Source organism: Puma concolor, chromosome D1, assembly GCF_028749965.1.
Source record: "Puma concolor isolate L17-30 chromosome D1, mPumCon1.1.hap2, whole genome shotgun sequence".
NCBI classification, from domain to species: domain Eukaryota; kingdom Metazoa; phylum Chordata; class Mammalia; order Carnivora; family Felidae; genus Puma; species Puma concolor.
In genome coordinates this window covers 103,616,559-103,628,599 of record NC_141676.1, presented here as the reverse complement: position 1 = coordinate 103,628,599, position 12,041 = coordinate 103,616,559, and the positions used below count along the sequence as shown (strand labels likewise).

The window sequence follows — 12,041 nt, the reverse complement described above, 5'->3', positions numbered from 1 at the left end:
CTCTATGGGGATGACCATTCCCATGAGAACTTTCCTCGTGGCCACATCTTGTCCTTTCCATCTACGTGTCAGCCCCCCGACTTTATCCGAACGTTAACCCGTGTCCCCTTTCTGCTGCCCATTCCTAGTGCTGTATCGCCTCCGATCTGTGATCTGCCAGCAGTGTTGTGATTACACGTCATGCCTGTCTTTCTATTACTCCGATATTGATAGATACAATTCTGTGGTGATGTATTGCCTGCCCTTTCAAAGGTTACTGCCAGCAGATGCTAGGGATCAATACGGTTCTTATCTGTCACAAACCACAAGAAAAGCATGGTAAACAAGGTTCAATGAAAGGCCTGTGAACAGGTCAAAGAGACAACTCGGAGGTGCACCGCGTCACCAGCTTCGTTGCCCTACAGCCTCTCCGCAAGCTGGCTTTGGATCTCAACTCTCTGTTTAAGATTTGGGTCATGTAACATGGCGGTGCTCAGAACCAGGCCCTGGGTCCAAAACCAGCCCTGGTTTTAGCCTGGCTCGTCACGGACACTGGGACACGAGGCCAAGAGGCCACAACTCTACTTTTGTTACACATGCCACCAAGATCAGTGAGATATCTGAGCTCTCTGGAGGCAAGGGCTCAACGAATCCAAGGAGGTATCGTAGGTTCCTTTATACTTTTTTGTTGCCTCCATCCATCTTTCAATAGGCAAGGTCCCAGCTTGGGGGAAAATGAAGGTAAAAAGGCGCATCTTTTTTTATTTCTTAAGTTATTTTATTTATTTTTGAGAGACAGTTGGGGAGGGGCAGAGAGAGAGGGGAACAGAATCCAGTGCAGCCTCTGCACTAACAGCACAGAGCCCAACGCGGGGCTCGAACCCACAAACCTCGAGATCGTGCCCCGAGCTCAACTGACCGGAGCCACCCAGGCACCCCACATCTTTTTTATTTTTTAGATGCTTATAGCTCTCTACATAAGAAAACCACATGATAGTTATAGATGCCCTAGAAATCTGTTTTGGTTTTATTTTACTTTTTAATCTTTAAGAACATGCAAGTCAACTTTCTGATTTTCTTTTCCTCCCAAGGGAAGAGGTGCTTTATCAGAAGAAAACAGGCCTAGGGCCCCCTCCTCCTCCCCCCACCCCCAACCTGTTAGAGGCCTGCCCCTTTAAGATGGAGTACAGCCCAAGTGGAGGAAAGGAGCCTTTCCTCAAAGGACTCCAGGCAGGGATTTTGCCACGCTAAGCGCCCCGCTGCGCTTCTGCGCAGTTACCTCCCTCTCCCACTCCTGGCTCGACGCCTTTTCTCCTCATTTCACCTTGGTTCCAGACTCCCATTTGCTCAGTCCTACCTCAAGCTCTGGCACCTTAGTCAATTAACTTGCTTCTCCATCAGTCTGGCCCATCCTCAGGATGACAGCTCGTCTTTACCCTCTTCTTTGAAAGTGCTTGGACTGACTTCTCTGGCTCGGTCTTAGCACAGCCTCTAATGACCCACGTGCACAGAAGAAGCCTGGGCGAACAGGGCTTAGCACTCTAACAACTCTGCCCTTCCCTGGTTTGTAGCCTGAGCTCGCCGTATCAGGAAGCTGCCAATGCGGCCAGAGGGTCTCCGTCTTTGCGCCTCGTGGCCCCTGGGTGGCCTAGGTCAGACCTACCTTTTCAGGGTGACGATGGCTACGGTTGCTGACAGCGGGTCAAATGGCCGCATGAGGATGGCTGACACTGACAGATGGCCGTGCTCGTTCCCCACGTTGAAATCAATTTTAAGAAAAAGATTGCCAAATGCTTTTATTGACACTATCGGTATCTTGTAGGAACTGGCAACGTACAATTCATCCACTTGCTACCCAGGCCAGGTAGTTTCCAGCACTTAGAGGGATGTGTAAGCTGCGAGACAGCACCCACCAGGTGGGCCCAGGGTCCCGAGGTCGTACCTATCGTGGGCACGAGGTTTCTCCTTCATAAAAACCACCGAATATGTTACTTAGAAGCAAACTGAGAAAGAGTGCACAAAAATGAAGCTATTACGAAGTGATGATTTTTGCCTTTGCCTAGCTTTCCTGAGCTCTGGAAGGATTCTCATTTTACTGAAAGCATTTGTTATTCAACGACTGCATTAGGAGTCCTGGGACCTCTACACCAGCGATTTTAAGAATTAATACCCTTCTCAAATTTTAACTTTCATGCTAATTATTAAATCATACATTCTGATGGAAGTAAAAGTAAAACAAAAAAGTATAAGTAAGAAAATCCCACAACTCTGAGATAATTATCACTGATATTTTAGTGTGTTCCTTTTTCTCGCTCTATATGGAATGTGTGTGTCTAAAATTCTTAATTACTGTGTTAGAGTACATCATAGATACAGCCCAGAAAAGTCGTTTAGAAACAATCTGAATATATACGAAGTGACATGTCTAAGTTTTACGATTTAAAAAAATGCTTCAATGAAAATCCTTCTGCATAAATATTGGTTCTGATTTCAGCGTATTTTGAGCACATCTTCATAACATCAAAAATTTCATGTACTTCTAAGTTTTTACTATTCAATTTAAAGAACCAGCCATCTATCTACTCCGTGCTATGTATTTTTTGTTGCTAAACATAACTCAAGATAATGACTCCAACCTAAAGGAATCTGAAGATCCTTTGACCCCCTAACAAACTCTGTGGCATCCCTTAGGATCTGAGGCACACAAAACAAATGATTTTTATTCTTACTTTTAAGGCATTCAGAATCTAAAAGAATGAAATCAACTTCAAAATTTAAGTCACAGGTATGCGATTCCTATAGAAAACACTGAACACACTTGTAATGAAGGATTAAACGATGGGTGTACCCCTATTACGAAGGGCCATCAGGGAACCTTCACGGTGTCTCACGACTGGGTTATGTGCCAGCCCCCTGTGCTTCCCTAGCACCCCACTTGGCTCATTTCCACACTCGTGCCAACTGCCACATGCCCCACGAAGCTGTGCCACTAAGAGAAGCAGGTGATCAGCAACTATTTCCTTGGAATCAGGCGCTGTACCAAGCTATGCAAAGGAAGGGCGCCCACTTCTCTCTTTTGCCACTATATCCTCCGCATTCCCCACATCTGGCATCTGGCAACAAATATTTGTGGAGTGAATGAATGAGTAATAAGAGAATTAACCTTACAACTTCATTACCTCAAGCTTCCCTGTGCTCTTGAGATGTTTGTTTTAAGTAACGTTTTGACATGCTTTAAGACTTCTAGAAAAGTGGCAACAATAATACAGTGAGTTCTCATATACTTCCCCTAATGTCAACACCTTACTTATCAGAGCTAAGAAATTAACATTGTATGATACTACTGATATACTACTGCATCTGCTGGACAGTCTCAGGAAGCACTGGTCAGAAGGTCCAGTAGAATGTCCCTCCGGGCAGGTTTCATGTTCTCTCCTGAGGGGCTGAGATCATGGCTTTAGGCAAGAATACGGCAGAGGTGGTGGGCCCTCCTCCTCCCATCAGTACCGGGGGATACAGAGGTACGTGATGTAAACCCTGCCCGTGGCAAAGGTGACGCAGGCCGGGCTTCTCCAGCGGGAAATGACTACTTTTCCCCTTCCATTTGGTAGGATCAGAGCCACTCAGGTCCAGCCCACACTCACGGGAAAGAGGGGTATTCAGCTGCACCTCCCAGAGGGAGAGGCGTCAAAGAATTTGTGAACACACGTGCATGTTAAGACCAGCAGAGCAATTAATAAATATTTGGGGGAAGATACTTTGAGGCCATGTGACCATCCTATTTTTCTCCTTAAACTTTCACTCTTTCGCTTGAGCATTCACTGGTGGATCCTGCCTGCAGTTATTACTACTGTGGTGTTCAAGTGGCAATTTTGTTTCTCTCGCTCCTTTCATTGAAGTTCTTCTGTGTAGAGTTTTCCCTTTTCTCCTATTTCCTCCGCCATTTATTTAGATTAGTACGGACTCAAATGGATGTTTATTTTATTCTTCACTTTATAATCCAATACTAGTGTTATTAATATTAGTGTTCCAATTGCCTCACCTTTGGCCACTGGGCGCTCATTCTGTTATCCCCAGCATGACAGTTAGGGGCAACTTAAGACGAAGCTACCAGGAACCAATGGAAACAGCCAAGCCAGGAAAAGGACAGAAGAGAAAATGAGCCAGTGGAATGACATTTTATTTTTTTTTTAAGTTTTTTTTTTTTTTAATTTTTTTTTTCAACGTTTATTTATTTTTTGGGGGACAGAGAGAGACAGAGCATGAACGGGGGAGGGGCAGAGAGAGAGGGAGACACAGAATCAGAAACAGGCTCTGAGCCATCAGCCCAGAGCCCGACGCGGGGCTCGAACTCCCGGACCGCGAGATCGTGACCTGGCTGAAGTCGGACGCTTAACCGACTGCGCCACCCAGGCGCCCCTGGAATGACATTTTAGAAACAGATTTTCGAAAAAGATAAAGAGGGAGAAAGTGCATTGTTTCAAAGCAAGGACAAGAACAGCAGAAGATCTGGGGATCTGCTGTAGTCTGTGTCTATACATCTCTTTTCCAATCCCAGCGTGACACTTTACATTCTCCTAAGGCAGCTGGGTGGTGAGGGCACAGTAGCAAGAGGGGCAAGATGAGATACAGAGTCAAATTCTAACAGACTTAGATGCTCCCTGCAGACCGCTGCCTCCACCCCGTATGTTTAAATACTACTCAATTAGGATCAACATTCATTTTTTATTGATGCTCTTCTGAGACAATGGCTCTTTTATCTGTGTTTTATCTTCCAGCTACATTAAGACCAAGGACACTCTCACAGAAGATCTAAAGGAGGAGACCCTGATGAATTGGGAGTTTAAAATACAAATGGAACTTCCTTTGTCAGTCTTGACTTGTTTTATTAACATCTGAAGGTTGATTTATAGCAGATTAGCAGGCGGGAGAGGACTGTTTGTCCAATCACTTTACTTAACACACACAATTAGAAAAAACAAACATTCAAAAATGGCTCCCTTCTATGAGCTAATAGATGGCACCTTCAGTTCTAGAACAGTCACTGCCATCGGTCATGTACCGTAGTGACCAAGGACAGGTGTACCTCAAGACCACGGAACACACTCAGTGCAAAATGCAGGTGAGAGACCTAGTTTTCCAGGAACACAAGGAAGTATATCTATGGTAATGATGGCAGGGTCAGGAGGACTGAGACTCAAATCCTGTTGCCACTTGTACGAGCTCTGTGACCTTGAGTACATTATGTAACCTAAACCTCCACTTTGCCATCAACAATAGAAATATTAAAACCCATTGCAGAAGACTGACATGAAGGTTAAGCCAAACGGGGCGCCTGGGTGGGTCAGTCAGTTAAGCGTCTGACTTCGGCTCAGGTCATGACCTCACAGTTCATGGGTTCGAGCCCTGCATGAGGCTCCGTGCTGACAGCTCAGAGCCTGGAGCTTGTTTTGGATTCTGTGTCTCCTCCTCTCTCTGCCCCTCCCACACTCGTGCTCTGGCTCTCTGTCTCTCAAAGATAAATAAAGGTTAAAATATTTTTTTAAACGATGTGAAAGCAGTCATTGATCTAGGCAAGAATTCCAAGTAGAAGAAAGAGTAAGCACCAAAAGCCTGCAAGTGGAAATAAGATTGTTGTTTTCAAAAAGAAAAAAAAAAAAAGAATGACTAGACAAGAGTGAGCAAGGCGGAGAGTGGTAGGAGAGGAAGTCAGAGATACAGGAAGATTCGGGATTATGTAAGATCTTGTAGAACACACTAGAGCTTGACTTTCCCCTGAATATGAGAAGGAATACAAGTTTCAAGCAAGAAACATGGCATAATTTGGGCTTTTCCTCTGCTGTGAGGATACTACAGCAATTAGAAAGGTAAAATATTGGTCTACATGCAAGATGATAGTTTGAATCAGAGTGGTAAGTGAAGAAAATGGTAGGATCTGGACATATTTTTAAAAAAAGAGTAACGAGGGGCTCCTGGGTGGCTCAGTCTGTTAAGCATCCGACTTCGGCTGAGGTTGTGATCTCACGGTTCACAGGTTCGAGCTCTGCATCAGGCTCAGTACTGACAGCTCAGAGCCCGGAGCCTGCTTTGGATTCTGTGTCTCCCTCTCTCTCTGCCCCTCCCCTGCTCACACTCTGTCTCTGTTGTCTCCCTCAAAAATAAACAAACATTTAAAAAAAGCAAAAAAACAAAAACAAAAACAAAAACAAAAAGAAAAGCAAAAAAACCAAAGACACATGTGCCTTGGGCCTGACTTGATAAACACCGGCTGGTATCTGATAATGACGATGAGGCCCTCTCACTGTCCTCGTTTCCACACCTAAAAGCGAGGATGAGCTGGAAGTAGGGTGTTCGCAGTCACCAAAGCGAAACACCGTGGGGGTATGTGAGTGGTCGTATTTTTTCATCTCTTTGGAAGGAAATGCATGCATGCAAATCATTATGTTAGTAATGAAAAGTCAGTCAGAATTAAGGAAAACTTCAGGCATTCATTCGACCGTGTTTGCACTTGAAACACGGCATAATGACGCCGGCCACACTCCACTCCCCACCCCCTTCCTGAGTATGCTTCTACCAGTGAAGTTCACCCATTAAAACCAAGGAAGCCACACATCCTCCTGTTTTTAAAAGTTCAACACCGATACTGAAAGTTACTGGTTCCTCATAAGAAAAATGAGTTTAACCTCAATGAGGGGAGGAACCTGCGTGTTTTGTTCATGGTTTCTTTTCTAGGGCCCAGAACAGTGCCTGGCTCTCAATCTTCCGGGGCTTCTGGTGTCTTAGGTATAAAGTGGGTCATGCCAAATCCGGGCACCTTGGCTGGAACATCCCTGCTGTTGTATTTTTTAAAACTCCTGCATGTTCATCGCTTCTCACAGCTGCCCGAGCCCTGTCTCTGTCAAGACAATGGTTTTCTGTATGTATTTTGGGTATTCTTACAGGGCCCAGCACTCATAACTTCATAACGCGGTGGGAAAGGATTCTCCACCTGTGTCATTTGCACACACACGCCTCCTACAGCAGCCTGCCTTTCCAGATGTATTTGGTCAGTCAAAAACATGACTTAGAGTGGGAACCATCAACAACAAAAAAATAGATGCTGTAAACATTTTAATTGAAAACATCTAGGGGTGCCTGGGTGGCTCGGTCGGTTGGGCGTCCGACTTCGGCTCAGGTCATGATCTCATGGTCCGTGAGTTTGAGCCCCGCGTCGGGCTCTGTGCTGACAGCTCAGAGCCTGGAGCCTGTTTCAGATTCTGTGTCTCCCTCTCTCTCTGCTCCTCCCCAGTTCATGCTCTGTCTCTCTCTGTCTCAAAAATAAATAAAAGTTAAAAAAAAAAATTAAAAAAAAAAAGAAAACATTTAGCTATACATTCGTTGGCTAATCTCTTGGTGTCAAGTTGGAACATTTTCTTTGAGGCGGTCTGAGGACCCATGAAGTTGATTCTCGGTGAGCATATAAACTAGTAAGACGGTGGTCCTCAAATCATGGTCTCTTGACTGCAGTGTCCCATCAGGAGGAACACTTGTTAGCAATGCAAATTCTCAGGCCCCCCTCCAGACCTACTGAACCAGTAACTCTAGGGCCGGGGTCCAGCAATCAGCTTCCACACACTCACAGGGGGACCTGACGTCTCAAAGTTTGAGATGAGTTTGGCAGGTGGGGGGCCAACATTCAAGCGTGCCGTGAGCATCAGTCAGTCGGATCTGCAGAGGGACCGACACGCCCCAGTTGTTCCAGTGAATCGGTCGCTGTACTTTACATCAAAGTAACATTGAGGCAGCTATGCCCCAGCATTAGGCAGCCATTCTTCAGAGTAACTTTGACAGAGGCCGCTCGCAGCAGCAGCAAAATGGAACGTTTTCGCATCGTAACCAACATTTACAACTCTCAATTTTTCTAGTAATCAGCGGGGATCTACGCACAAGGGCTCGCTGGGCTACTCTACGCTGCCTACGGCCTCCGCTGATGATCTCCAGGAGAGCAGAGAAGCAGCCGGTCACGGTGAATGCTAGGTCTGTATCCCATCAGCCACCGAAACCCCGGTGCGGGTGGTGGGCTCCCACCCCCATCGGCCACGCGGGACTGGGCCACGGAGAGGCTTGCTACTTCCCCAAGGAGCAAGCCGAGACATGCGCCGTGTGCCATCTTTTCTCTATTTACTGACTTAATGCTCGCTCCTTCTTTTATTACCAGCTAATTTATAGCCACACGAGTGTAAACATTTCCTGGGTTCTTTTATCATTCACAACGTTGTTCTGTCAGTAATACTATCTGTCATTCTTTGTAGTTCAGTAAGCTCTCTCAAACCCAAGATATCTATATTTCTAAATGGAATCTGAGATGAATTTTGATAAACATGTATTCTGTATCTTAATAAAAAAGGGATTCCCCCCCCAACTACCTGAATATATAAATGTTTAAAAAGTTTCTGAAACCTGCCTTTGCATTAGGTGAAAATTCAATGTCAAAATAATATTAAAAATACACAAAACTGTAGGAAATTGTTTTAACCATGATGTGATAAATAATAAATCAGGATGCAAGTTCCTCTGTGATTATGGGTTTTCTCCATTCTTTAAGCTTCTCGCCTGTTCCACATCAGTGGATCGACAGCCCTTTAGTTTAACAATTATGCACACAGGCAATCTTGTTAGGACTTGATAGAATGCTGTCACTGTCTTTGTCCCTGCCATGCAAAGATGCTACAGTCAAAGTTATGATGCACCAAGCTGCTGTGCACTGAGGCAATGTGCCCAAAGAAGAAAGTTCCAAGCAAAGTTCCAACGGATTGAATGGAAGGTTACGTGCTTGGGGGCGAACGTAGGAAACAGAACCCAAATATTTCTCTGTTTGTAGGTGATTCTCCATAATTACAGCCGAGACCGACTTTCAGCTCGTTTGGCTGGCTAGTACATCATGCCCCCTTTTGGAAGCGGATGCATTTCAGGTGCGGAGCCTTCTCCAAAAGCCAAAAGCTTCATTTTTAGCAGTGCAGTCTCCGAGGAGGCCAGCCAGCCTGCTATCTCCTTGAGGGATATTTACTTACATATTCAGTTCAAATTTACAGTGCCTGGCTTGCGAACGAAATGCCACTTAAGAAGAGAATGCCATACCATTGTGGGAGATAAATCAAACAAGCACTTCCTATTTTAGCACACGCTGGAAATCACACATTTCTAAAGCAGTATGTAGGTTATCTGCACAACAGAAACACGTTCCACCCCTTTCAGTGCATTTCCCTGGCTACTACACAAACTAACCTAAAATTGCTTTCTTCGGCAAAAGTCTCCTTACTGAAGAAACCAATTAACCCCTCTGTTGCCTTTGAAGAATATGATGCCGCTAAGGCAATGGAGCTATGGGGGAAAGTTTAACCTTTGGGAAGGACACTTGCAAACGGAGGAAGATCTGGGAACAGGCCCCCCTGGAGGTCAGGATCGTATTTATGATGCGGTCAACCGGTTGAATTCAGACCTCCGGGGAACAAAAACGAAGTGAGGTTGGTCCTGTTCGCAAAAGGATTATTTACTTGTGAGACTATATCGTTAACACATACCAAACTCAGAGAAGTGGTTTCACACAGCTGCTCCCTACTGCTGCTGATTTCACTGAATCATCTCAGTAAGTCTTTACCAAGAATTGTTTTTCCAGGGGTGTTGATGGGTTTGCATTGAATCATTCACACCACTGGCCTTGCAGCGACAGCCCACACGTTTGTGAGGCAGCTGGCTCGGGGCAGGGGCAGCGGGGGGAAGAGGCTGTACCGGGAGTTATTAGCTGGAGATGGCCGTTAACAATTTGGAGGCATTCCGTGTCCTTAGAAGACATTCTTGATTTTTACACTCGAGCGTCTCTGGTCTGGCCACTGTACTAAAATATTTGCAGATGTGGGGATATGTATTTCAGCTTGGGAGGTGGAAAAGTTGCTGGAAAATGCTGGAGGCTTATTCTCAGTCCATCCTCTTCGTGCAAAGGAAAAAATAAAAAAAAATCCTTACCACCAGGAACACAAGCCGCTCTCTATGAGCTCTCTTGAGCAATCTCTTCGGTGAGTCCTATAGTTACCTATAAAAGGAAGGAAGGAAGGAAGGAAGGAAGGAAGGAAGGAAGGAAGGGAGGGAGGGAGGGAGGAAGGAAGGAAGGAAGGAAGGAAGGAAGGAAGGAAGGAAGGAAGGAAGGAAGGAAGGAAGGAAAGCCACAGGTCTGCAAGGAGGGAAGGACCCCCGGCCCCCAGCTCAGTGCTCTGGAAGTGCTATTGAGGGTAACCAGAGCAGGGCCCAGCACTGCCTCCATTTATTGTCTGCAGATTTTCTTCTCTGCTTTCTTGATGAAACTGTCAATCTTCATAATGGTGTTAGCAATCACAGGGATGTGCTGCGAAGCGGCTTTAAAGGCATCTGATAAAGAGAAAACCTGTGCTCTCCCGGTCCTGAGCCCCTCTTTAGAGTCAGTTACCGGTGATAAGGTTGGGCATTCTGACTTGTACGGAGTACGAGAAATTTGACTTGGCAAGTCAAACTGCCACCACCTCGACGGAGCAAGTGAGACCACAGAGCCGTACCCTTCAGTCCCTCACACGGGACCACCTGACATCACAACGCTGCCTTGTTCTGGTTGGCCGCACTGAGCAACGGGAGGTAAAAACGCTCAGGCGTCAGGTAGGGACCGATAATGTTTTGTTTTGATTTTTAAATGTTTGTTTATTTATGGGGGGGGAGGGGCAGAGAGGGAGGGAGACAGAATCCAAAGCAGGCTCCAGGCTCCGAGCCATCAGCACAGAGCCTGACTTGGGGCTCAAACTCACGATCCGTGAGATCATGACCTGAGCCGAAGCCAGACGCTTAACCGACTGAGCCACCCAGGCGCCCCAAGGACCGACACTGTTGGACTCCTCAGATCAAATCATCTCTCGATTCTAGAATGGCTTCTAGAACTGGAGTCTCCATGTATGAACATCTGGTGCAACTTTAGCGTGTCAACTGCGTACCTTTGACATGCTGGTGCTTGAGCAAATCCAAACCAGCCCCGGGACCCACACTTTGCTCCTGTGCAATGTGACAGGGCAGGTTACGGACCCCAAGGGGTCAACGAGAGCTCCCCAACTCTCTCAGTTCCCCCCAGACCACGGTCAGAAACAACGCACAGACCTGAGAGGAGAGCCTGCTGTTGCTCCTCAGGGCAGTCCTACCCCAGCAGCTCACCCAAGCCAAGTGGGCAAATTGTCAAACTTCAGCAAGCTTCAACGGCTTCTTTGTAGGCCCTCCATTTCTGTTATTCAGGTCTCCTAAATTGCAAACCATTCAAGGGCAAAGTGAGGTTTATGCTCCCAATTAGTTGTTCTTGAAAACTAAGAGCTGTACTACACGTTAAAAAAGGAAAATTGCTTAGTACATACTCTGTGGGGGCCTCCAAACGGCAGGTGGTTCCACACACCATATGTGATCCAACATCTAAAGGCACCGAGGGGAGTAGAGGGCAGAGCCGGGGCCTCAACTCTGACTCCCAACCAAAGAAGCCAAGAAATTCAGATTCAGAATTGCAAAGTGGCGTGAGATTCTGTAAACGATAATACCTATCAAGGCATGTGACGAAGGATCTGTCACCAGCCCAGCATGCTCCCTTTCCCCTCTGCGAAAGTGGACCTGCCCTGAGCCATGCCCAGTGGTGCACATTTGGATAGGAGCCCCAATTAGGAAATTTAGGTCCCTCTGGATTTTATGAGGCTTCTAAGGAACAACTTCTCTGCTCCAGTATCTTAGAACGTTGACTGTGCCAAAATAGGTCATTTGTCAAGCAGTTATGTGCTGTATTTTTCCTGCTGGAAAATGATGCCTTCTGTGAGGCAGGTTTAGGCAACGAGGAGGATTTGTGTAAAAGTGTGAAGCAGTCTACTCCCACTATTTCCTTCTCCTCAAATACGCCCCAAAAGGGACATGCATTTAAGCAGCACGGCAGGCTGGCATGACCAAAATGACAGTGCTCTTTCCAATTTATACTTCTCAAAGAGAATAAGCAGACACGCAATAACAAAAGCCTTTAGTCTAGATTTCATATCAGA

The 12,041-nt window shown here is 46.1% G+C and overlaps 1 protein-coding gene and 1 long non-coding RNA gene across 8 annotated transcripts in view; one reads left to right on the top strand and one right to left on the bottom strand.

The window, feature by feature from the left end:
* Positions 1–12,041, bottom strand: part of CADM1 (cell adhesion molecule 1) — a 334,016-nt gene that overhangs the window by 87,946 nt on the left and 234,029 nt on the right. The window lies entirely within an intron of this gene.
* LOC147576955 (uncharacterized) lies at positions 5,022–8,538 on the top strand. The gene is made up of 2 exons (XR_015241339.1): positions 5,022–5,101; positions 7,884–8,538. It is a non-coding gene; the product is annotated as an uncharacterized LOC147576955 (long non-coding RNA).